Source organism: Homalodisca vitripennis, chromosome 3 (genome assembly GCF_021130785.1).
Source record: "Homalodisca vitripennis isolate AUS2020 chromosome 3, UT_GWSS_2.1, whole genome shotgun sequence".
Taxonomy (NCBI): Eukaryota; Metazoa; Arthropoda; class Insecta; order Hemiptera; family Cicadellidae; genus Homalodisca; species Homalodisca vitripennis.
This window is the reverse complement of record NC_060209.1, coordinates 47,327,920-47,352,657: the sequence shown is the minus strand read 5'-3', so window position 1 is coordinate 47,352,657 and position 24,738 is coordinate 47,327,920. Positions and strand designations below refer to the sequence as shown.

The following is a 24,738-nucleotide window of genomic DNA, read 5'->3' as shown; positions in this document are numbered from 1 at the left end:
TAGATAGAGAGCGTGTTTCATATCAGTTGTCTCAAATCGATTAGGAGAGAACGAATTATCGTAGAATAGTTTCGTGAATTTATTTTGAAAAAGTGCGCCAAAATCCAGATCTGGATTTAGATCCTTGAGTTTTTTTTAATATAGTTAAAAGTGCTATACAATATAGTCTTTGCATGGCTAAAACTGAAGTAAAAACGGAATTTAACCATTTTTCCTTTTAAAGTGGCGGCCAAAAACTTAAAACACGTAAGCCTTTACGTACTAAACCATAACAAGTGCAGTAGTAAAGATTAAATAAAGTTAGTATTTTGATAGCTAGTTTTAAATTACACTCAGGGTTTTTGTTACGCTAAGTGCAAATCTTTTCAAAAAGTTTTTCCAGCAATACAACTATACAACTATTTCTTAGATTAAAAATTATCATATTACCCCGCATAATTAATAAAAGTTTTATAGTAAAATTCTTTATTCTACAATGAATAACTTTTAAGTGATTGACTAAGAAGATCTGAGTTGCTTGTAAGCCTATTAGAATATTCCATCACTACCAGTCTGAATATAAAGTACATAGAATATTCCAGTACAGTCTGAGCCGAGCGCGGGATCTGTCAATTAGTTCTTAGAAAGTTAGAAAGTAGTTTTTGGTACTGTAGTCTTAATGGTGAATGTACTCATTTTAAAACAGTCAACGTTGGTGAAACTTTAAAGGATTTATAAGCTTTGCCGAATTTTCATGGGCTTTTTAAACATTAGAGAATTCTCTGATCTGAAGGCTTTATTAGTTAATGATTGGATACACTGAAACAACTGTTTATTGGGCAAAGCCTCCTCTAACAAAAGATAAGTTTCTATGGCATCACTTAATTGCAGAATCGAACTGCAATGATGAATAAATCAAAGTTTGGGCTACAATTTTTTCGATTTAAACAAATTACGATTGAATTTATCAAAGAAATACTGTACTATTTAGAGACTGTCGTTTTTGTATATAACATATGTAGAGTAGGTACAGTATGTGTACTACACGTAAAATAATGTTCAAACAAATGTATGACCTCTCTAGAAAATAACCAGTTTTAAGAAGAGAAGTAGATTCAATTTTAGATAAACATAATTTTAACTGTAACGGCTAATTATTACCATGTTTGGGTCCAAGGTAGCTAGAAGAAAATATAATTTATTAACTTTGAGGACTAGGAGATTTGAAATTTTTTACGACACAGACTAAATTAAAATATTACCAAGTCATCACTTCTGTTATACATTAATCTTAAAACTTTAAAGACAAAAAGGTGTTGCACTGCATTGGCAGAATTTACAATTCACTGAACAGGTGAAACGAACTTAACTCTTATGTTTGTAGTTAATATAATCTAATTATGAATCTGTCTATAAGATATTTAAAAATTCAGTCTAACTCTGGATTGCGTATTGCAACCTAGAATGAAACAAAGTAAAAGGCTTTCAACAATGTTTCATCATGCAATGTTCTAGGAAAACACAATGTGTTAATGCAAAACTTTTTTATGTAAAAATGTTTGTGTCTTTGCCAAGTGAGTATTTCGTCAAAAAAATACAAATATAATTAAACTTGTAGCTGTTCTATACAAAATCAATTACAGTTTTCAACAGAACAATAGTTTTTGTGGTATTTCAACGGTTTATTAAACTTAAATTAATTAAAATAAAATAAAAACGTTGATTTTGTTTTACTTGCATTTACCTTTATTTTATTTTCGTAACACCAGTTACTCATATATCCTCATCGAATCCTCAGCAATACATCTCTAGACACTGATAAGAGCTTGCCGAAATAAAAAAAGCAACATTGTATGCAAATTCGTTTGGTTTTTCCAAAGAATGTTCCTTGCAACAAGTCGTTATGAAATTAGAAAAATAATTGCAGACAAAACCGAGTGAACTTAAGTGATATAAGTAAAATTAATAGCCCTAACCTTACACAGCACAGAACATGGTTTAGCCAATCTTCTCTCATACAAAATTCAAGACGGATCCCTTGTATTTTTAAAAGAGATTATTAGACTTATATATTATCTATAGGTATAACATAAAAATGAAATTGGATCAATTATGATGATTTAGATCATTTAAAATAGTTGGTCTTATAAGATTTTGTATTTTCGTTAGGTTTAAAAATGAAAAATATAAAAGGCTCCTGTTAAGTATTCATATCACAGAACCAAACTTTCCGATATTGTTTTATGGTGCAAAGTTCTACAAAAAGATATCATGTTGTTCTACAAAAAACATAACTTGTAAATAATACATTCATTAAATTAAAACTGCAATATGGCAGCTGTTTGTAATTGATTTAACATTTTTCAGTTATTTCACAATGTATCATATTTAAATAATGATCTAAAATGTTAAAATTTCACTTCATACATGGTTATCTATGTCGTGACCTCATAGAAAGCAAGAATAAAGTGTTTAAGAGACTATATTTTTATACACCAATCAGTTTATACTAACTATTATTGTATAATACAAGGAAATTAAAGATGGAGGATTCGATTTTTTCAATAACATACTAGCATGCCCGATTGTAAAGAGTTGTTAAAGTATCAACATTGTACATACTGACCTTTAATATTAATAATGCGTAATCAATTTTATTTTAAAAATTACAGTTAAACTTGGAATTTAATTTATATTTTATGTCTATTTCCATTAAGATTTACCATTAAAGAAAGTAGGTTATGTACACAGAGAGAACTTTTTAGTGAACTTTATAGAAGTAACAGAGAAAATTATTACTTAAAACTTTGTCCTGGAGTAAACGTTTCTCGGTTAGTTTATAAATAAGGTTGAAATGAAAAAGTTGTGACGCTTTGCGCTCTAAGAATTTTACATCTCCTAGAACTACAAGTGCTTGTAAGATTACTTCCTCGAGGAAGCTTGTGAAATAAACTGAATGATTTATGATTCAATTTACAGCAGTCTTTGAAAAGAAAGTATACCAAAGGAATTATAGAAAATCTTAACGATTGACTCCCTTTGGTAAAGTTACTTTAAGGTTTCATTAATAATTTCGTTTCAGATATTTTATTTACGTTGTATTGAAATGAACCAATTAATGTTTCGAAATAATTCGGGTGGTATTGTTGTCCACTTACTGATTCTACATTAGGTAAGTAAATAAGAATATACTTCTTATATATTAGCTATTGTTGGGCTACATCTACTAACACATAGGTTACTGAAAATCTACAATGTGCTGCAAACATACGTGTAGCTATGAGGCTATTCAAACATAACTCAACACCAACAAAATAGAAATGGATGAAACACGCATGTTCAGAAGGTTTTACTGTATTTGAGAAAGAAATTACTAATTGCCGTTACCCGGCTTTGATCCAATCATTTTTTTAACTCGATCGTTTTTAATTTCTGTGTCAGATGGATTTTAAAACATTTTAGCACACTAATGAAGTAAAATTTTCAGGCTATCATTATACAAGTGTATTATATACACTTTAAAAAACCATTAATTTTTAAGTATAGTTTATAAGTTTGTAAAAATGTATCAAAATCACAAATTGTATTGAATAATAATTTTAAAAAGTTATAATTATCAATTTGCAAGTTAGTGTTTTATTGTTAAACTTATTTTTTTAATGTGACACCTTTACGTATGTGTTATTTATTATACCTAGGGCCGGAATTTTCAGAAAATTATCTAATAAGAATGGCTCGAGTAATAGGAATAGCTTAAGACATACCTCACGCTAGTAGGGTCGACTTCCGTTTCCTCGTCGTGCTTTCTGCTGAACGACTGACTGATGCTCCAGGACCGCCCCTCACCCCCTCCCCCGTCCGCGCTAGTGGCCGGAACATATGATAACACTCTGAGGTCTGCACATTCTTGCCCGCCAAACACTCACCGTGTTATCAACGTAATGTCAGCTTTCTCGCGCGTTTATCACTAGCTGTAGAAGTAGATTTACTGCTCAAAGATGACCAGTTTCATTCTGACTCGCAATCGTCAATATTCATTGATAAATAAAGGTACGATGCAGTGGTGTAACCAGGAGTTCCAAAATAAGATGTTTTACTGGAAATATACTTGGAAATATAAACAATGGAACAATTCCAGCACCCACAATTTTGAAATATATCAAGTATAAATTATTTGTTCCGAAACTATTTAACTCCTATAACGTTTATTAATATTTCTCTATTTAAATTATAGTTTGAAATTACCGTGCCATACGTTATAGGAAGAGTTTGAACACCCTAACCCTCTATATTCCCCTGTAATCTGTAATATGTTTTTATTCACTTTCATACAAATAACCAATGTTTAAGTTAATTTAATTAATGAATCTTGTATTGAAATTGTTCTATTGTACCTTCCCCAAAAGATATATTACATTTAAAAATATAAGTTTGTACTATTGCCGATAAATTTGTAAAATTTGTTCTTAGTTTATACAAGTAGTTAGGGCACCTTTCTGAAGTACAAAAAACTTACTGAATCTAAAATTACAGAGAAACTAGATTTGTGTAATAATTTTATTGACATATGTAACTGATGTGTATAAAATAAAGAAATGCACTGTTGAGTAATGCTTATTGTTTCGGAAGAGAAGTTAAATTTTACTAGAACGTCAGATCAAATGATTAATTACGAAACATTGCAGGTAATACTGCATTATAGCGTATTTTAAATTCTACTTTGTGTATTGTTTCTGATCAGCAAGCTAATTTAAGCGACGTAGTTTAAATATACATGGTAGTAATCTCAGGTAAAGTTCAAAATAATACTCTGTAATTTCACCGCCAACCTAGTACGTATTCAGTTATATTCGGCTTCGTTAACAAGATATTTGTGTATCAATGCAATCATTAAGTGAAAATAAATCTTCGTAATAATAGTGAAAACGCATATTTCCATCATGCATATTGATATTTTATTTTGAAAAATGACAAATCTATGTTAAAAGTTAACCGTAATCTGTAAAAATGTATTTGCTTGCTGAGAATCAGCATATGGATATTTTATTTTGAAAAATGAAAATCATGATGTAAAAGTTATTGACCGTAATCCTGTAAAAACTGTAGTTTAGCTTGCCTTTTGAGAATTTCCATGTAATTGCATTTTCGTTTTTCAAAAATTATAACAACAATCTGATGTTGCCTTGTTATTATGACAAAGACAAAAAGCATACTAAAGCGTCTTTAAGCATTCCTCTAAATATGGCATTCTAGTTTAGTTAAGAAGAGTGCCAATGAGTTTTTCTGTAATATTTTCTCAGACAAAAAGTTGCTGGTGATCATCCTAATGGTTATGAATGATGCCCTTCTACCGTAAAATTTACCAACGCCGTTGAAATGTGAGTCTGCTCTCTCAACAATTCATCCAATAGGATTAAAGATGGAGTGGACTCATTCTAAAAATTGATGCTTATAAAAAGCGAATTGGAAACAGGCCCTTGAAAGTAAACAGTTCGATTACTCCACTGATCCTTGGCCCATCGATCCTCCTGAAGAAATGTAATTTATAAAGATATGGTGGTTCGATTACTCCACTGGCTCGTTGGCCTAAAGACCCTGTTTGTTTCATTTCTGTAAAATGTACAAAATAGGGGTCGTGGTCCAACGAACCTTAAAGATTTAATTTACTGGTATAGAGTCGTTGACCCAATGATGAGTGGCGTAATAGAACCATGAATTAATATTAAACAAAAATAATGTAGGCGGGTCGTTGGGCCAAACACCTGAATAAAATAAATCCTACAATGTTCAAAAGAGAGCCGATTTACACCACCGGGCGTTCATTCAACTACCTACGCCGCTGCTTTAGCTCATTTAAGCGGGCAGGGTCGATTAGTCCACTACTTTAGTCGGCGTCCCCTTCGAAGACCTCTTGCAAGACAATATTTTACTTGTTTAGCATTCCAATTAATAAGTTGTTTTAATTTTTCACTATATAGTAATGCGTGTAGAAAATTCAAACTAAAAAAAGTAAATCCAATAAATATTAAGGTATTAAATTTGATGATATCATATTAGACGCAGTATGTACTATTGTATCATATTAATTCATAAAATATTTTATTATAAGATGACATGTTGTTTTTTATCTTTACTTATTCAATACTTTAAAACAAGGTTGAATACAAAGTTTATAATTGATTTCATTTGTAACAAAATATTAGATTATTACATTTTCGTTGATAGTGATTTGTCTGGTTAATAAGAAGGCGGTTTTACCAAAAATTGAAATTGCATCAAGTTTGTTAGACTTTCAACGTACTTGTTTTACAATTTTATAATAGTTTAAAATAAGACGAATCACATTTGTAATATATGTTACATCTTAAACTCGATTCGAACCTGATTTTTTTTAATAATTTATAGAAAATGTTTTTATATGTTACAAACCTATTATTGTAAGATTCCTCAGGAGTCATATTATTCAATGCCTTGTGAAAATAAACAATTGTTACAAAATATACAGTTACAACTACAGTTTACAAGCGTTTATTTACATATTTTTATGGCGCTTGACATTTTACACAAGTTATTAACACATTATTACAACACAAGAATGCGACTTTTAATGATGGTTATGAGTATTTCGATGGATGAACCGCTATTATTTAAAGATATGTTGTAATCATTGATTTCTTAATCTTTAAAATATTACGTGGATATTTAAGTACTTATGTCTTTTAGTTAAGAATGTTGGAAAAATTAAGTTGGATAATTTTCTTGTATATTTGGTGCTAAGCAATTATAAAATATACATAGGTATTATATAACAAATGTTTGTCGTATTCCGTATTTATGTGTATCTGTTACGTTTTATAATAAAAACCTGACTATAACATATTACGCCAAGTTTAATATTAAGTGATAGCTTGTATTGCTGAGGTTCATCGTTTTACTAGAAAAACTATTGCCATTGTTTCTAAGATTACGGCTATTTTAAAAACATGCAAATTCAAAATCAAATGTAATGAAACTGAACAAAAACATAAATAACGGAAAAAAATATAAACACACGATTTCTACATAAACAAATACAGATTGTATTTATCGATTACTTACACTACCAGTGGCATAAAATAATAAGTTTCGAGCAGTGTAGGTATTAGGCATTACGGTTTCATAAGGATAAGTATTAGCAGGTTTTTTAGTTGCATTATTTAATACACTAAATCGAAAATTCAATTATACAATAATTTCATAAGGATAAGTATTCCTTTAAAACAACTAAAATGCATAATTTTTTTTAAAGCTATATCAGAGCTCTACTTCTTGTATACACTTACATATTTCTTTTATATCGAAAAAGCATTATACAACGGAAGACATCTAAACTATTTTACGATTTGTGTTATTTTTTACCATAGTAAATCAGTACTGGACTCGTATGTATGCAATACTTTAAACAAAAACACTTTTTAAATTACCACGAATTTGAGCCGTTTGTAGATTCCTCGCATACTACCATAGTGTTTGCTTACCTCACTCTGACAATTAAATTAATGTGCTATACGAAATTCAAGCATTCCAATTAAAATTAATTGTGGGCATGACATTTAAATCTGTTTACAGTTATGAATTTTATAATTTACTAATTAATTAAACAGATACTAGCATTAACGTATTCATAAAAGACCGGGACGCTCTTAATATCTTTATGCATTTAATAAAATTAAAGTAGACTACTATGAGAAAGCGGTTTACTATAAGATTTACATACTAATTTAATACAATTTTTGTATTACAAAAAAACTGTTATTAATGTGTCACTTCAGATGTCCACGTTATGAAATATTTTGTCTACGTTGTTGGCCATACTTTTGGTTCTATTGTAGACGCATAGAATAATAAACCACTAAATTGCGTTTCTTCATATTGTTTTATTATAAAGGTATCTCTTGCTTCGGTAATTTTTAATTGGCTACTCCCCAAAGATGAATTTCATTCCAAAACACACTTTTTTACCTTTATCAATTCTATGTTGTTTATTGGGGTATAATAAAGTTAAGTTATGGATCTTGATTTTATAATCTCTTTGATATTTCATAAAAATGCAATTTACGTACTCAGAGAAAACCAAACCGTCACTTATTACTACAATTTATTGTGTTTACGTATTTATAATTTGTGGTGAGAATAAAATGAAATTATCTATGAAGTATTCCTGAGTTTAAGAATATTATTACTTCAAGATGAATAAACAAGTGATTGACTCATAACGCAATTGCTGGATTGATGGAGAAATATCAGAAAACAGATTGGGATTGTTCAGCAAGCAAAGTGATCAATAAGGTTTACAGGTTTTAAGGTGTATTAAATTAAAATCAGATAATAGCATAAAAATTCCCAAGTAGGAGAAATAACTTTATTTCATTTGCACTACCGAGTATGTAGCTCTTGTTTCGTTACACAATTAGGTAACAAACTTTTTATTTGTTAAGGCCAACCGTCATTCTGCAGCAATGTAATTTTACGCATCGGATTTGTGGTAAAAGAGAATCATATAAAAGCGAAATGTAAACACCAACTGTGATGTGTCTGTAAACTATACCGGTTTTTTTTATATCAAGTAAAGAGTTTAACAATATAATAAAACTGTATAAGCTATTAAAAAAATTATTACAGTTTTAAAAGAACACTTGATTTCAAATTAAAAATTGTTGTGTCAGGTTTCGTTTTGATATTATAAACATTGCATATTTCAGACTACTAAATTTATAATTGATTTGACATTAAATCTGCTCAAATCAACAAAAGGTAACGCCAATGGGTTAATTAAAATTAAATAAATGCTAATTGTGTTTTAGTATGTACACAAAGTTAAGTATAGTATAATTTTTAAAGCGTAAATATATACACCGGTAAAAAGTTTCAATGAATATTGAAAACTGTAATATTAATCTCAGGAATAAAATTTTGAACGTTCGTTTTTTAAAGAGAGGCCGGTCTCCTTTTAATAGTTATTTTGCTCATCCTCATAGGCCATTGGCCTTTGCGAGGATCTTATCAAACATAATAAGGGGAGAGTCGGTACAGTACCAGATTCCCACTGTCAGATTGAAAATCTTACCTGAGTATGTCTTTTCGTTTGAAAATAGATTTCCGTTTCGTTTACAATTCCGTTGTTAATTATGGGTTTTCAGCCATGGCGAAACCAAACGGATTTTCTTTGGTGATGAGGACATCTATTATAAAAAAAATACTTCAGTTACCCTTAATGGTTTCAAAATACTTAATCACCATACCGAAACGGGAGTAATCCACTTATAAAAATGTAAGATGCAGGATTTAGAATGACTATACTGTGTATCTAGCTCTATAAGAAAGTCAAAAGTACAAATGCGAATCACAACCAATAGCAGCATTCTAAAAATGCTGAAAGCCAGTTTAAATCCAAATATAACATTTTAAAATGTGTTCGATAGCACAGAGGAGTTCTTGTACTAATTTTTTTACTATCATAAGTTGGTCCCCGCGCCCGTAGTAGAGCCCGCTGTTTCCGTACAAAGTAATAGAAACTTTGCAGAGGAAATTCTTATCCTGTAAAGTTTTAAAGTTGAGAGTTACTAGATGAAAGTTCGATGGATTGTGCTTTTAAACTAATGTATGTACCAATTCCAGCTTTAACATTTTTTTTTAATTATACAATATTTTTCAGTGGAAATAGAAACATAAACGAAAATAATGTTGTATGTAATTGTTAATGCACTTTTAACTACCTATACAATTTTAGCAAATATTTAGTACTAAATATAAAACACAATGTTACTAGTTTTTACAAAGCCTCCGAAATTGCGTGTGAAGTCGCGGGTAACTGCTAGTTTAAAATATAATTTTGTACCTAAAAATGAGTTCATATTAAGTATTTACAGAGAGTATATCGCTAGCTGAGAGTAATTCGCTGAGTTTAAAATTTTATATTTGTAGTTATGTGTACTGCTTTTATTTAATAAATATTTATATACCTATCTATTTACTAAACAATAGTGAAATGGTAGTCAGAAATTTAACATTAATCATTGTACAGGTTGATATTTAGGACAAGAATGTCAGTTAGGTAGGACAAGTGCACTAGCACTGGCTGAGACAACCCATAGATCCCGGGTCGAGCACAAGTTGACTATCGCAGTCATCATTGACGCGGGGTATTACAGCGTAGCTTAGCCCACAAGCCCACGGATCGCTCCAAAGCAGACGCCTACACAACAGCTAAAAAGTTGTAACCCATTAAAGCATCGCTTCAAGCTTTCTATGCAGGGTGATTCTCATAAAAGGTCGCATTTTTTCAGGGTTGATAGAGAATGTAAATATAAACATGTTCGTGCAATACGCATGGGGTCGCAAATGTTTCGTTTCGACAAAAATTGAAAATTTGTTAAACTTCTTCTTGTAGGTAACATCCCTTTGAGATTCGGCCAAAAAACGCAATATTGCTGAAACAAAACGTTATTTCCTTCGTAATAACACTTACAAGAACCTCATAATGTGACACTATTTACCGATGTCTCGTACACCAGGTCTTTTATGAAGCTCCGAAGGAAAAAGGCCAGCGGTGTAAGATCGGGAGACCTCGCAAGCCAGTGGACAGTCCCATTCATCTCAATCCATCGTCCTGGCTACTCCTGGTCCTGGAAATCATGTACCGCTCGCGTAAATTGCACAGGAGCGCCGTCGTGTTGGAACCACTTTCGAGATCTGAAGAGGCACATCTTCCAGCAGTTCCGGCAGCACCTCGCGAAATATGCCACCGTAGTCATGGCCATAGATGTGAGGATGGAGGGTATATGGCTCTACAAGTACGTTTTGCACTATTCCAGTCCAGACGCTTACTGAAACCTTTCTAGGAAGTGAAGTTGGCTTCATCCGTGAATAGCACGATGTAACAAAAATCAGTGATTTTTCACCATGTTCCAAAAACCTCATATCAAATGCCTCACGAGAAGCTATGGAAACAGCAGGACTGAGCGCTTACACTTTTTGGATTTTATACGGATGGCGTAAATGTTCATGTACTATCCTCCAAATAAAGCTCTGGCTGACATTAACTCTCGTGCTACAACTCACCTACAGGTCCGTACGGTTGTCATTGAACCGTTCCAAGCTCTAATCCATCCTGGACTTGATCACGTTCATGATAGGCGCCACCAAACGCACACTGATGCTGATCGACGGTGAGGAAAGTACGCACAACGGGAACAACACTTCCTGGGTACCTTTCTTGATAAAGTTGGCGTGCACCTTGTGCCGAGCCAGCTGCGCCCAGTGCCGGACTCATATCGGCCCGTTCTGCCCAAGTATAACGGTTTATCGGGGTTTAGTGTGACCTCAGTATTTCAAACTAAACTCAATCTCGTTCTCCACCGAAATGTTAATGTTTTAACACGACTAACAAAGGATACAAGAAAAGATGTGACCAGAAAACTACTGCATCATAACAAAGAAACAGAACACAAAAGAACAACATTAAACAGCATTGTGATTTACTGTGTGTAAGATGGCTCGGAGGCGATAAAGTCGTACAAACCAAAACATAATGCGTTATGATAAGTCAAGCGATAAGAGCGGTGATAAGTGGTGATAGATAAGCCTATCTGCTGGTGTATCGGTAATTCTCAATTGTTTTGATGTCGCTATGTTTACAAACACAGTGAATTTCGAGAAATTCCATCTCTACAACCTTTTTGTATACATAACAATTAATTATATTTTTTTATTCTTGTTTGCATGAAGTCGTTATTTTATTTGTAATTAAGAAGAAAAACACATTTAGTTTCAGTAGTTTTGCGCTTTTCTGTCCAAATCTCAAAAGAAACACTACGTGTTGCCTACAAGGAGGCGTTTCACAAATTTTCAATTTTCTGGGATATGGAACATTTTCGACCCCACGTGTATTGAACAAAAAATGTTTGTAATCACATCCTCTATTAATCCGTAAAAATGCTCACTTTTATCGGAATCACCCTGCATAATATGTTACTCTAAGGCCTTATCTTTCTAGCTGGTGCTTACCGCTACTGCTTGACGGTCATAGATAGATTAGTAATATAGCAACTCAAGCTGGTATCATCAATGTTCAAACGAAAGATAGAACTGTTTTAAAGAAAACTCAAGGTTATAATCCAGAAGCAAACTGGCTTTAAGCTGTGTTGTTTCTTGACTTCCGTAGAGCGGAAACAATATGCTTACCGCTAACTTATCAAACTGTGTATGAGGTGCAAACATCATTATAATAACAGGAAATTATAACCTTACATAAATAATGTTGTTAATAAATACTTAAGTTTTTTATTAAAACGATTAAAAATTCGAATTTGTTCATGTGGCGCTAACTCTACTGACACGGTTCAAAATGTGCAATAAAACCGGCTGTAGGAATATTGAACATCGATTGTTGAATATTGGACTGAGACTGTTCATCCAGCAGCAGAAATTGGTCCCTTAATTATTTTGTACTCTGTTATAATATAAACACATTTGTAAATTCGATAGAAGTCGTATGTAAATAAAGTTATTATTTTTGTAGATTATAAACAAATTTCATAGGTTTTAATCAAAAGAAACCTAAATATTACAATGGGTAAGGATATTATGGCCGCAGTTCAACAATATAATATTATAATCAGCTGATTTAGAGCAGCTAAAATTAAAACTACAAATTGTTGTGTCTCACAAACGGAAGGCCTAATATCACATAATGACTGGATATTTTTAGTAACTTTTTATCGTTTTATTAAGCGCATTATCTCCCTTATTTATGAACCGATTTTCTTTTACTTGATATCGCTGGATTTGTCATTAAATTGTCTCACTAAAATGTGATAACTATGGCTTTTTATAATATGATGTTTTTTTTAAAATATTTACGCTTAAAATTTTAGGAAGACCATTTTAAAAATAAAGCTTTTTTTAATAATTTTTACTATGATTAGACCTTTAGGTTATACAAATATATTACTATAAGCCGTTCTCAAATTAAAAACATTTAACTTATCAAACTGTGTATAAGGTGCAAACACCACTATAATAACAGGAAATTATAACCTTATATAAATAAGGTTGTTAATAAATACTTAAGTTTTTTATTAAAACAATTAAAAATTTGAATTTGTACATAACAGAACGAGTGAAAGAAACAAAATAGCGGATATTCGGGTAATTATTGAGTTTCAAAAGTTTTAAATTCGATATTTCAGTTTGCCTTTGGTCCAGAAATAATACTTGAAAATGTTGGTAGAGAGTTCTGTGATTATTTGTATAGGGCAATTTAAGACTGCTGAAAGTTTTGTTAGTTTGTGAACATTTACATATAAACATTTCCACCTGAACTACACGAGCAGATAAAACGCCGCCGATTTTCCGCGCTGAAATATACTGGACTAGAATCACAGATTCTAGAACAAAACGGTAGAGATCACGTGGTGGGTCAGTGACGTCACTAGGACCTGTACGTGTAGCTTGTCTACGAATATTTATATTGAGTGCTCTAGGTAGTCTACCATTACTTTTAAAACGTTTTGCTTAAATGCCATGCTGTATTTGATCATAAATGTGTATGATTTTACTTTTACTGCACTATAATTTCAAAAGATTTTCAAATTCATTAAAAATTTAAAACACTACACTGTTTTTCATGTTTAATATTTCAAATACTTGTATAGAAATCATTGTTTGTGCTCATGTATAGCATCTAAAGCAATTATAATAGAATGTTTGTACGTTTTTAATAAGATGTTAAATTACATTTTTCAATTTTTAGATGTTGCACCTATTATAGTACAGGCCTTATTTATTGGCATTAATTATTATACTGTCAAATACCAACAAATAATGAAATAACTAAAATCACACGGCGAATACCGTGCATTGGCTGTATTGTGCAGCGGTGCGGGTGGTCCTGATGACGTCACCTGCTCGTAGAGGCCTGCGCGGGATCCTTACTGTCTTGTTCTAGCATCCGTGGCTATGGCTAGAGTAGACGAAACATTGACTACGTTGTATTCGCAGGCCTGGACTACACCAAGCAGTAGCGGGGCGGCTTCAGCTATTTTAGTCATTGTTTTCGTTTTTAGTTCCATAATGATTTGATACAGGTCGAGTGTGTTGCTGATTATTTTTAATACTATAGCGTGGTTTTAGGACAAAACGTTGTGCAAAGAGGCAGTGCGTTGGTGTCAAACTCTACGTAATGGAATTGTTATTAACAAAAGTTTTATATATATATAACACGCACAGAATGCACATGTCAAACTTTAGTTCTTACCCTATACGTTTTAGGCAAATGTGCACTGCTACAAAACTAAAAAAAAAAACAGGGTTACCTCCTTGTAGCTAGATTACAGAACTACGCCCATTAACATAGCCTCTTACATCCTGACTGTTCAATGTTTTCCTGAAAAATGAGATTGTGATGTTAGACCGAGTTGGCCTGTATACATACATTTCTGTAAATTTGTAGGCTACGCTGAGAAAACACAAAATCCAAATCAAAAATTTCTAAAAAACATTCTTAAATGCTTGTGTCGTTTTTTGATTTTTGAGGAAACTACAGGACATTCTTAAAATCTTCCTCCGAAGACTAATTGTTATAGTCTCGGCTCTCTAACTGAGAGATCACGTGTTCAAATCCCGGTGAGGGCCAATCATGTGTAGACATGATAAATATATTAATTCCTTCGTTACGTTATCGGATCATTGTTTATTGTTTGCTTGTTCAAAAGAACCAATCAATCAATAATTACTTATATCGATTACAATAATAGATTATGTTAGTTCTGTAAAACTCTGCTTGTGAGAAGTATTGCAACACTTATTTTTGACAACAGTTTCACACATTGACTTTATATTGTCCTTCGTACGCCTACAAAATGTGTAATTATCCGACAATAGATCCGAAATCCGAAGTTAACAAACTTTTGGTTAGAACAGTAATAAGACATGAAATTGTAATCATCAAAATCATCTACTACAGATATTAATAAACGATGTTACGTATAGGTTAAACGGACACACACATCTACATTGGAAACTAACCAAACTCTGAGAGCCTTAAACAATTTATTTTTTTACAATCAGACAACTGTACTGTTCCCAGCAGTGCAAACATTTTACCGAATGAGTTATGAATATAATGCTTTCTTGGAAAACAAATCTAAGCAAAAGCATTCATTTCATGAACAAGTTCCAAAGAGCTGAGGGCTCTAAGTTTTATTTCCGTCATTTGTCTCCCATTCAGTGCGAAATGTAAAGAGGTTACTGCCAAACAAAACTTTTTATCTTTGTTCCCTATAAGAGGAAAGCTCCCGAAGAGTAATTCTCAACTTCCTAAGGGCTTCGAGTGAAACTCCTAAGAGACACCATTAGTGAAACCATCCATCACCCTAATGTCTGTTTGGTGCAAGTTTATGTGTTTGAAATATTTCTGTTTGTAAACTCCCTAAGGGTCTTTAAAATGTTCTTCATCTTATCTCGGAGACAAATTTGAGTCGTAACGATATAAAAACAAGCACCGATTTATTTACAAACTCGAGCTCCCTTTATTCTTTTAATTTTGTTTATCTATCAAGTGCTTTCTTCAAAACAACTTTTAAATTGAAACTCTGAGTACGAATAATTTAGGGGTCACTGTGTCCTCTAATATTACGTAAGTTATGTATTATTATTATTATTATTATAAGTAACACACTGTAATACATATATTTTCCGGTAATTATTAAAACCGACATAAATTTAATATAATAAAACCAAAGTTAAGAGAAATGGTAAGTTGTAAAATAATACGTACAACCACCTTTTATGAGTAAGGATTTATAGGGTTGTAAATTGTAAATACAAAAACACACAATTATGACAACGTATTGGAACTGGTATAATTATAACAACTGAGCCTGGAACTTACAAAACGCGTGTAAGGGTTCGCTTTTGATTTCTTTGAAGTGTTGTATTTTCAAATAAATAGGCGTAATTCGACGATATTATTTCATATATTATTCTCTAACATGATACTATCTACTGCAACTTTTTGTAATATGTTTCCCTTTATGGAATTGTTAAAAATTAATCAAATAGAAACTAATGATTTTTTCTAGGCAGTAAAAATAACTTTTAAGGTAAATTTTCAATTCACTAATAATAATTACTTGAACAGCATTTGTAGATCTCGTTCAAAACAGGAAAACCTTTCGGAGAATCATACAGAATTTCTAAGACGAAAAGTAAATAATTGAGAAAAACATGTACACACTAATTTTATTTATCAAAACATTGTCCAAGTATTTAAATTAACATCTTGAATATGCGAGTAACCTCTATTAGCTGTATCGACGCTCATCAAACAGAGCTAGTAGAGTGAAGGCGTTATACCTGTTCCGAGCTGACATGGATAGACCCACTCTGTTTGAGAGCTGTCTTGAGCCAATTTATGGGTCCTTGGCAGTTTTCTGGGACAGGTGGCTCCCATGTTGGCGTATTATGTGATATACCTCCAAACAGGGCAGACCTCAGAGCAGTCTAGCTGTCTGCAGAGGTGTCTATAGTATTATCAAATAGTGACTGCGGCTGGGGCCCAGGTATATTGTACACCAACACAAACGCAATACAACAAATAAAAAAGTTGAGGATTCATGATCATCCTCATTTTCGCCCTATTATGTACATAATGCACTTCCAGAATCAAGAGGCTGAATTTGGCATTTGGTGGAAAGGGTAGTTCAATGACAAGTTGAAATTGCTTCTCAATTCACCTCCCGCTTAAGAGCTTCAAACGAAGTTGAAAACTGACAACGTTGTAGGATGACCTCTAAAATCTGAGGTCTTTACCTACCTGAAGATATCAATGTAGGCCAAAACATCTAGAATCTTTTGCAATGAGTGACGAAAGTACTAGTCGCTCATAACATCATATGATTATTCTGAGAGTATCGGCTCTGAAGTCGAAACAATGAGGCTAGAGAGCCCGTACTGCAAGAGAATGTTATATACAGATGATCGGTACATCCGCATATATTATAGTTGCTTGAAGTAACTATGCAGCAATGAGATATTTTAGATCCTAGACAGGCAAACCATCGATTCCCTGTAGCGTAAAGGAAATAACCTCAACACTCCAACTCACTTCGTAATGGAGTACACGCACCTAGTCCGTGCCACTTACAAGTAATTTTAGAACGTCTTTTCGCCAACTGGCTATAGGTACTGGTAATCTAACTTAGTTTAACTATTATTCTTTTACCCTGTTGGTTGAATTGCGTTCAAGGATCAAGAATATGCACAGTGAGATGACTACTACTTCCTGCACTCATTGCAGAAGATACTTGCTGTTCCGGTTTACTTTTATCTCTTCAGGTAGGCATAGACCTCGGATTTCAGAGGTCATCCTACGACAGCTTCAGTTTTCAACTTTGTTTTAAGAAATTCATAAGCGGGGGGTGAATCGAGAAGCAATTTCAACTTTCCAGAATCAAACCCAGATTGTTTTCGTTATTTGTAGTTTTATCTTAAATTGATTGGAATATACCGATTGTGAATACCATAACGAGAAATATGATACCAAACAACGTGTAATACTCTGAAATTGAAAATTGTACACTGAGTAAAATTGTCACAGAGTATTGCTTAGTCATGAGTCTAAGACATTGCGAAATAACCCAGGATAGAACACGGCAGGTGCTGGGGCTGGCCTTACAGAGGAACTATTGCAACACAGTGGCGATGCTTACGCAGCATCGAAGCTGATCGAGAGCGGACAATCGGCCTGACATGGCGGCGGCGACACATGACTCACCCTAGTCTAGTGCCACACCCCTCTCGCACTTTACCAGCTGTCATCGCTGCGTCTCCTCGAGCTCCAACTTCGATAACATCGCTGACAATGTTTACTTCAAATTTCATTATTGAAATACCTCCTTCTGTAGCATACGGTTGCAACCAACTCATCAAAACAGCAAAAATGACATAATATTTCACAGGAAAGTTCCGAATAAAACAGATAAGTGTTATTTTGCAAGTATTTGAAATAACTGCTGTCATTAGAAATTGAGATTAATCTGCTGAGTGTCCGATGTACAATTTACATGTTACATTTTAAAAGTTATTGTCTGGTCATGTGTAATGAATGATATTTTTAATAACGTCTGGGTGAAAGGGAAACTATTATTCTATTGGATTATACAATGCCCATATTATGTATTATGCATTAAAAATTCTCCGTCTCATTGAAGCTAAAAAATTTATATGTTTTTTACTATAAATACACCCAAAATTGCCATCCTTAGTAGCGGACACAATTTATTATTACATGAAAAATTAGTATAATTTTAAAATACGAAATATGAACATTTGATGAGAAAGCATTGAAAGCTGGGCATAATGATCAACTTCTGTGTTTAACGTACAAAAAAAAGGTTAAAAACTCTCCATAAAAGGAAAAATAAGGCTTGAGAAAAAAGTTGGAAGTTTAGTTTAGTTGGAATGTTTAAATTACCTTGATAAAAATATAACTTCCAAGATGAGGCTTGTTCGATTTAACATATAGCCTATATAAAAACTACTGAGTATCTAATAAAGAGATCGAGTCTTACAAAGATGCTTTATTAACCAAGATATAGAAGAATCAATTTTGTAAAAACAATCACTAGTTTACATTTCAAAATAAGAATGCGCCGGGGGGTATGCAAAGGGAAGGAATGTGCATACGTCTAACAAAAGGCAGCATCTAACGAAAACAATCTTATTCCTAAATCAATAAAAATGTACGGAAGATCAGTTGTTTACATCTCAGTCAATATAAACACAATAATCATTTTTGTAACTAATGCATATTATTATTCACAATTGTAAATAATTCGGAATAATACAAAATAAAACAAAATAATTAAACAGTCAATAAAACTGGCACTCATTGGAAATTAATAAAAGTTGCGTGTTTTGTTATCCTATCTAAATTCACAGAACTTAGCCAAAATATTTAGCCACAAAAATATATTCACATTACTTTTGTCAGTTTCAGTTTATGTTATGACAACATATTCCATTTGTTAAAATGCAGCAATAGACTACAGTAATCACGTAGGCCTAATAACGATATTGTCGTAACTACTGACGTGTATGAGTCAGCAGCAGAGTGTCGGCATAACTCTCACCACCTTCTCGGGTATATGTAGTCAAACTTTCTGGCACATTTAGCCATGAAATAAAAATATTAGAGTACAAATTTAGTTAACTTCTTCCCCTCAAACTTTATCGCGGACGAACGTCTCTTGCCAATAAATAGAAATTTCCTCGCTAAGGAAATGTGTCATTATACCACTCGCTATAAATAGTTTTTAACTTACAGGTAGACAACGTATCATTTTTTGCGTTTTGGTACCAAAATACTTCCGATATTGTCTTCGAAGCTATAGGCATTAAAGTTTTGCCTCGGTCTCAAACGTCCGTTATACACTCGGTCTATAGGCTATGGACCGTAAAAGAACGGCTTACATTACGCACAATTTTCGCAATTCCGATTAGCGTAGTAGTATAAGACATTTTTGTAACAACCAATAAATTTTGTATAAAATTATAGTTATTAAAATTTAACAAAAATAACTTCCCGGTCATAGTTAAGGCTACAAAAAACACCCCAATAGTGGGTTAACACTTTTAGGCAAAAATCAAATATTGTACATACTAATACCTCCAGATATTAGTTTTTTGTAAGAAGGTGCAGTGAGCTTATTTATTTGATTATTTACCTCATAGTTTTCATATATATCTGCTTTTCCATTACTTTTTCATCACTAACACTTGTGTATAGCTTTCTATTTGACTTTAAAAAACAACTTTCAAATCTGAATGTTGATTTTAGTTCTAGTTCACCTTTCTCCTGGTGCAACGTTTGAAATCCGACGCTGTCACAGACTTGACTCCTGGAAACTGGAGTCAGCGTCCATCTGAAGAGATCCAATAAGATTGGTGATGAAACAGTTCAAATGAGCTCTTTACATCGTTTTGACATCAGACACACTTAGATTGACTCCTGGAAACTGGAGTCAGCGTCCGTCTGAAGAGATCCAATAAGATAGGTGACGAAACAGTTCAAATGAGCTCTTTATATCGTTTTGACATCAGACACACTTAGATTGACTCCTGGAAACTGGAGTCAGCGTTCGTCTGAAGAGATCCAATAAGATTGGTGATGAAACAGTTCAAATGAGCTCTTTCCATCGTTTTGACATCATACACACTTAGATTGACTCCTGGAAACTGGAGTCAGCGTCCGTCTGAAGAGATCCAATAAGATAGGTGACGAAACAGTTCAAATGAGCTCTTTACATAGTTTTGACATCAGACACACTTAGACGACAAAATATAGTGTAATCTAGGTATATAAGTATTCTCGTTCGAGTGTTCTACACATGTAGATATGGCACATAACGTAGCACATGAAACTTTAAAATTATGAACAGGTAAATGAGCTTTGCTCATATGTACGTGAAGAATCACATGGTGAACTAGTTAATGCATGCGCTCCATTGGGGTCCGGTTCGATTACTCCACCGATCGTTGGCCCAACGACCCGAACATTAGTTTAGTTATAAATAAGAGGGTCGTTGGCCCAATCAGTGGTGTAATCGGACCGATTTGTTTGATAAAGTATAACATAACCTAAACGGGTCGTTGGCCCAACGAACCTTATTTATAATTTAAACAGTAAATTTACAATCAAGGTTCGTTGGCCCAACGATCCAAATTTACTTACAAATACTAATAGCGTTTATGGTTCGTTGGGCCAACGACCCCATTGCTGTAAGAAGTAAACTTGTAAAATACAGGTTCGATTACTCCACTGTTCGTTGGGCCAACGACCCGTTTTATAAATTATATAGGTTCGATTAGTCCACTGGGCCGTTGGCCAACGACCCGATCAAATAAAACATTGCATTTCAAATGAAAAGGGTCGATTACTCCACTGACCGATTAGTCCACTACAGCGCGGTTAAGGGCAGGCGGCGGCATCGGCAGCCACTCCTCCTGCACTATAATGGTTTATATCTGCATTATGAGTAGCCTACATTACCTACATTTCATGAAAATATAACCATTATATATTAATAAAATGCAGGTATGAAGTAACTTGTACATTATTATTTTTTTGTCTATAAGAAACAAACTACATTAGCTAATATAAACCTAATATATTTTTAGTTCCATTTCTTCTACGTAATTGATGTGACTAAACAAATAAATGTATATATCTTTATGTATATAAAATTTGTATGGATGGCAATAGCACGATTTTAATCTTTATTGAAACTACATTACTATTGATTTTTTTTAAATATATAGGTATATATATATATATATATATATATATATATATATATATATATATATATATACATACAAGTAAAATAACTGCCGATTATCTTCAAAAAGCCATTGAATCATTTTGTAAAGCATTTATACATATTCGTGTATCCCGTACATTTCTTCAAATGGATATAAACTAAATATACAATAAATATTAAAGAAAACTATACCATTCAAACTTACTTGTGAATATGTTGGTAATTTTAACATAGAAGCCGCTGAAGAATTAATGTAGATTGTTAATGGGATGTAAGAGAAGGCATTACATTATCTTATAACACAAATTCCATACGAGTTTAATCTAAAACCGTAAATGCAGCTGTTAGGCTCTCAGTTATAAGTAGGATAGTTTCATTTGTGGTACTATATTATAAATACAATGTTATTGGCTATGTCGCAAGAAGTATGCAACTGACCACTAATAGAGCTTTAAATTGCCTAATTCCAATATTATTCTTTTGGCGGTGTCTTCCTCAGCTTCCTTCCAAGTTGAATTTTCCAAACTTGAATTGATGTCTCCGTGACAAACCTTGTTATAATTGTTAATAGTTTTAATCAGAAATAAAAGATTTTTTGTCGTCTTCGTTGTAGGTTTTTACGCTGTGATGGTCGATGAGAGTAGTAACAACTGTCGACCGTAACATGAAGTCGCAGTCAACAATTTTACATGATTGCATTAAGTTTTTATTAAACCTGGTTGTTTATTTCAGAAAATGTACATCAGAAAAGATAGTAAAAGGATTAGTTATTCTGTTTACACGGCCGGTATCATAACCAACATCTGTTTTTGCCAATTTACAACTCATAAATAATAATAATGCTTACTTAACAAAATCTTCAGCCTAACCATAGAAAGCTACCCTCAGTAATAATATTTTTCCGGTTTAAGATCTGTTGACTTAAGATAGGTCCCCACAGCAAGACCGATACATCGTAAGAATTTAATTGGGTAAGCATCGTTTCGACGGGTGTGAACTGCACAACTTAGATATTATCAAATCATATATCTCGTGTTTTGGTATTTTAGGTTATTATTACCGTGTTCTATGAACTGGTTAAAAACCTTCAAGTTTGTGTACATTATTTACATTTACTCTATATAATAGTCCAGTAGGACTAAGATAGCGAAGCAGTGTACACTTGTATAGACGGAGAATCAATCGTGCCCATTAAATAATAATAATAATAATAATAATAATGTTTTATTCGTTCAAATTGCAATACAATTGAACACATCAAAGTAAGAATAAATATATAACAAGGAAAATACAGTTTACATGTCTTGTATAAAGTCCTTCTTATAAAAGCCTTTTGTTACAAAGTACTCTCTTAAAAGTCTTTTAAAAGTATAAGCACCTGTTTCTTTTTTTATGTTTGATGGCAGCCTGTTATATACTACAGTACATATGTACTGTGGCCCTTTTTGAAAAAATGCAGTCGAATGTTGCCGCACTGTCAGTCGCTGCGCGCCCCTCGTTGAATACGAGTGGCAAGCCGTGCCAGCAGTAAACAGAGTGGGATTATTTCTAACAAACATGCAGCACTCATACCCCACCAGACCAGCCAACGTCATTATGTTTAATTCTCTAAACACCAACTGACAAGACTCCCTTCTGGTCATTTTCAACATTGCTCTTATACACCATTTTTGAATTTTGAAAACTCTTTGAAAATTTTTGTTACTTGACATACCCCAAAAAATAATTCCATACCTTAAAATAGATTCAACATAGGAGAAATATACAGCGAGAAGGACTCGGATGCTGCATACCTGAGCAAGGCGGCCGAGAGCATAGCAGACTGGGCGGAGCCTTTTGCAGATGGCATCTACATGAGATTCCCAGTTGAGATGGGCGTCCAAATGCAACCCAAGAAATTTTGTGGCAGAAAAATGTTGCAATGAGTTGTTGTTGTAGGTGAGTCCACTGCCTGGGAATATGTGACTATTGGGTGCTTTAAGTATTGTGAAACGTATAAAGCCTGTCTTGATTGGATTGAGAACAAGCCCATTTTTGAAGAACCATTCAGAAGCTTGAGCGAGGCTATTGTTGGCAGCATCAACTGCTGCTGACGCAGTAGACTCTGATGTTTGTAAAGTGCAGTCGTCGGCGTACATGATAATCTTACTATGGTTGATGTTTTTGGGAAGATCATTTATGTAGATGACAAACAGTATTGGTCCCAAAATAGAGCCCTGTGGTACGCCGCACTTAATGACTCCCTCATTTGAATGGTGAATACCTGTATTTGTGGATATTTCTACGACTTGTTTTCTGTCTTTTAAATAGGAGGCAAATAATTGAAGCGCAACACCTCGAATGCCATATGCCTCAAGTTTACTCAGCAGAACGTCATGCCTGACACAGTCAAACGCCCTGCTGAGATCGCAGAAGATGCCTATCGAGTACAGCTTGTGGTCAAGAGAAGTTATAATGGAATTAATGAAATTAAAAATTGCAGAAGACGTAGATTTACCTTTGAGGAAACCGTGTTGGTACGGACTAAACATATTTTGTTGCTGAAAGAATTGGATAAGTTTATTACACATAATAGTTTCAATGATTTTTGAAAATGCCGATAGGATACTGATTGGTCTGTAATTTTCTATCTGATATTTAGAGCCTGATTTAAATATCGGTATGAGTTTGCTTATTTTATATACAGATGGAAAAATGCCATGGGTTAAGCTGGAGTTTACCAAATGAGTGAAAACAATAGAAATGAACGGAAAACACCTTTTTATAATACCAACACGGATACCATCCATCCCAGCTGAACGCGTGCTCCTCAGCCGCCTCACAACACCCCACACCTCAGAGACTGACACCTCACTGATGAACATGCTGCCAACCGGGCTGGGGGGTACAAGCACCGCAGGCTCGGATGGGTGTGGAATGCTGGTCACCATGTCCGCGGCTACTACTGAAAAATAACTATTAAAAGTGCTCGCTAACAAGCTGCCATCAATTATTTTCGATCCATTTACAAAAAGTTCATATTTAAATTTATTTTTTGCTTTACATCTCATAGGTACTGTGTCATTAACAACATTCCACATAGCTTTAGACTTGTTGTCTGAGGTCATAATTTGTTCATCGTAAAACTTAGCTTTTGTATTCTTTACAAGACCATTATACTTACTCCTAGCATCCTCAACAACATTCTCAGGTACTAAATTCCTAGGAAGTGACTTAAGATAGTTAAGATTAAGATTAGCCTCTCTTACTTCTCTAGTTATCCAGTTCAAGCTAGTTTTTTTCCTAAGATTAACCTTTTTACTAACCACTGGAAAGGCTAAGTTATAGAAATAATTAAATGTATTAGTAAACATTTCAAATTTTTCGTTCGTTAAACTACAGTTATATACATCATTCC

The 24,738-nt window shown here is 33.3% G+C and overlaps 1 protein-coding gene across 1 annotated transcript in view; it reads right to left on the bottom strand.

The window, feature by feature from the left end:
• The window catches only part of LOC124358640 (transcription factor 15-like), a 33,178-nt gene extending 29,343 nt beyond the window's left edge, over positions 1–3,835 (bottom strand). Inside the window, exon 1 of the mRNA XM_046810939.1 lies at positions 3,744–3,835. The gene's annotated coding sequence lies outside the window, so the exon portion shown is untranslated. The remainder of the gene's footprint in view (positions 1–3,743) is intronic.
• Between the last annotated feature and the right edge of the window lie 20,903 nt (positions 3,836–24,738).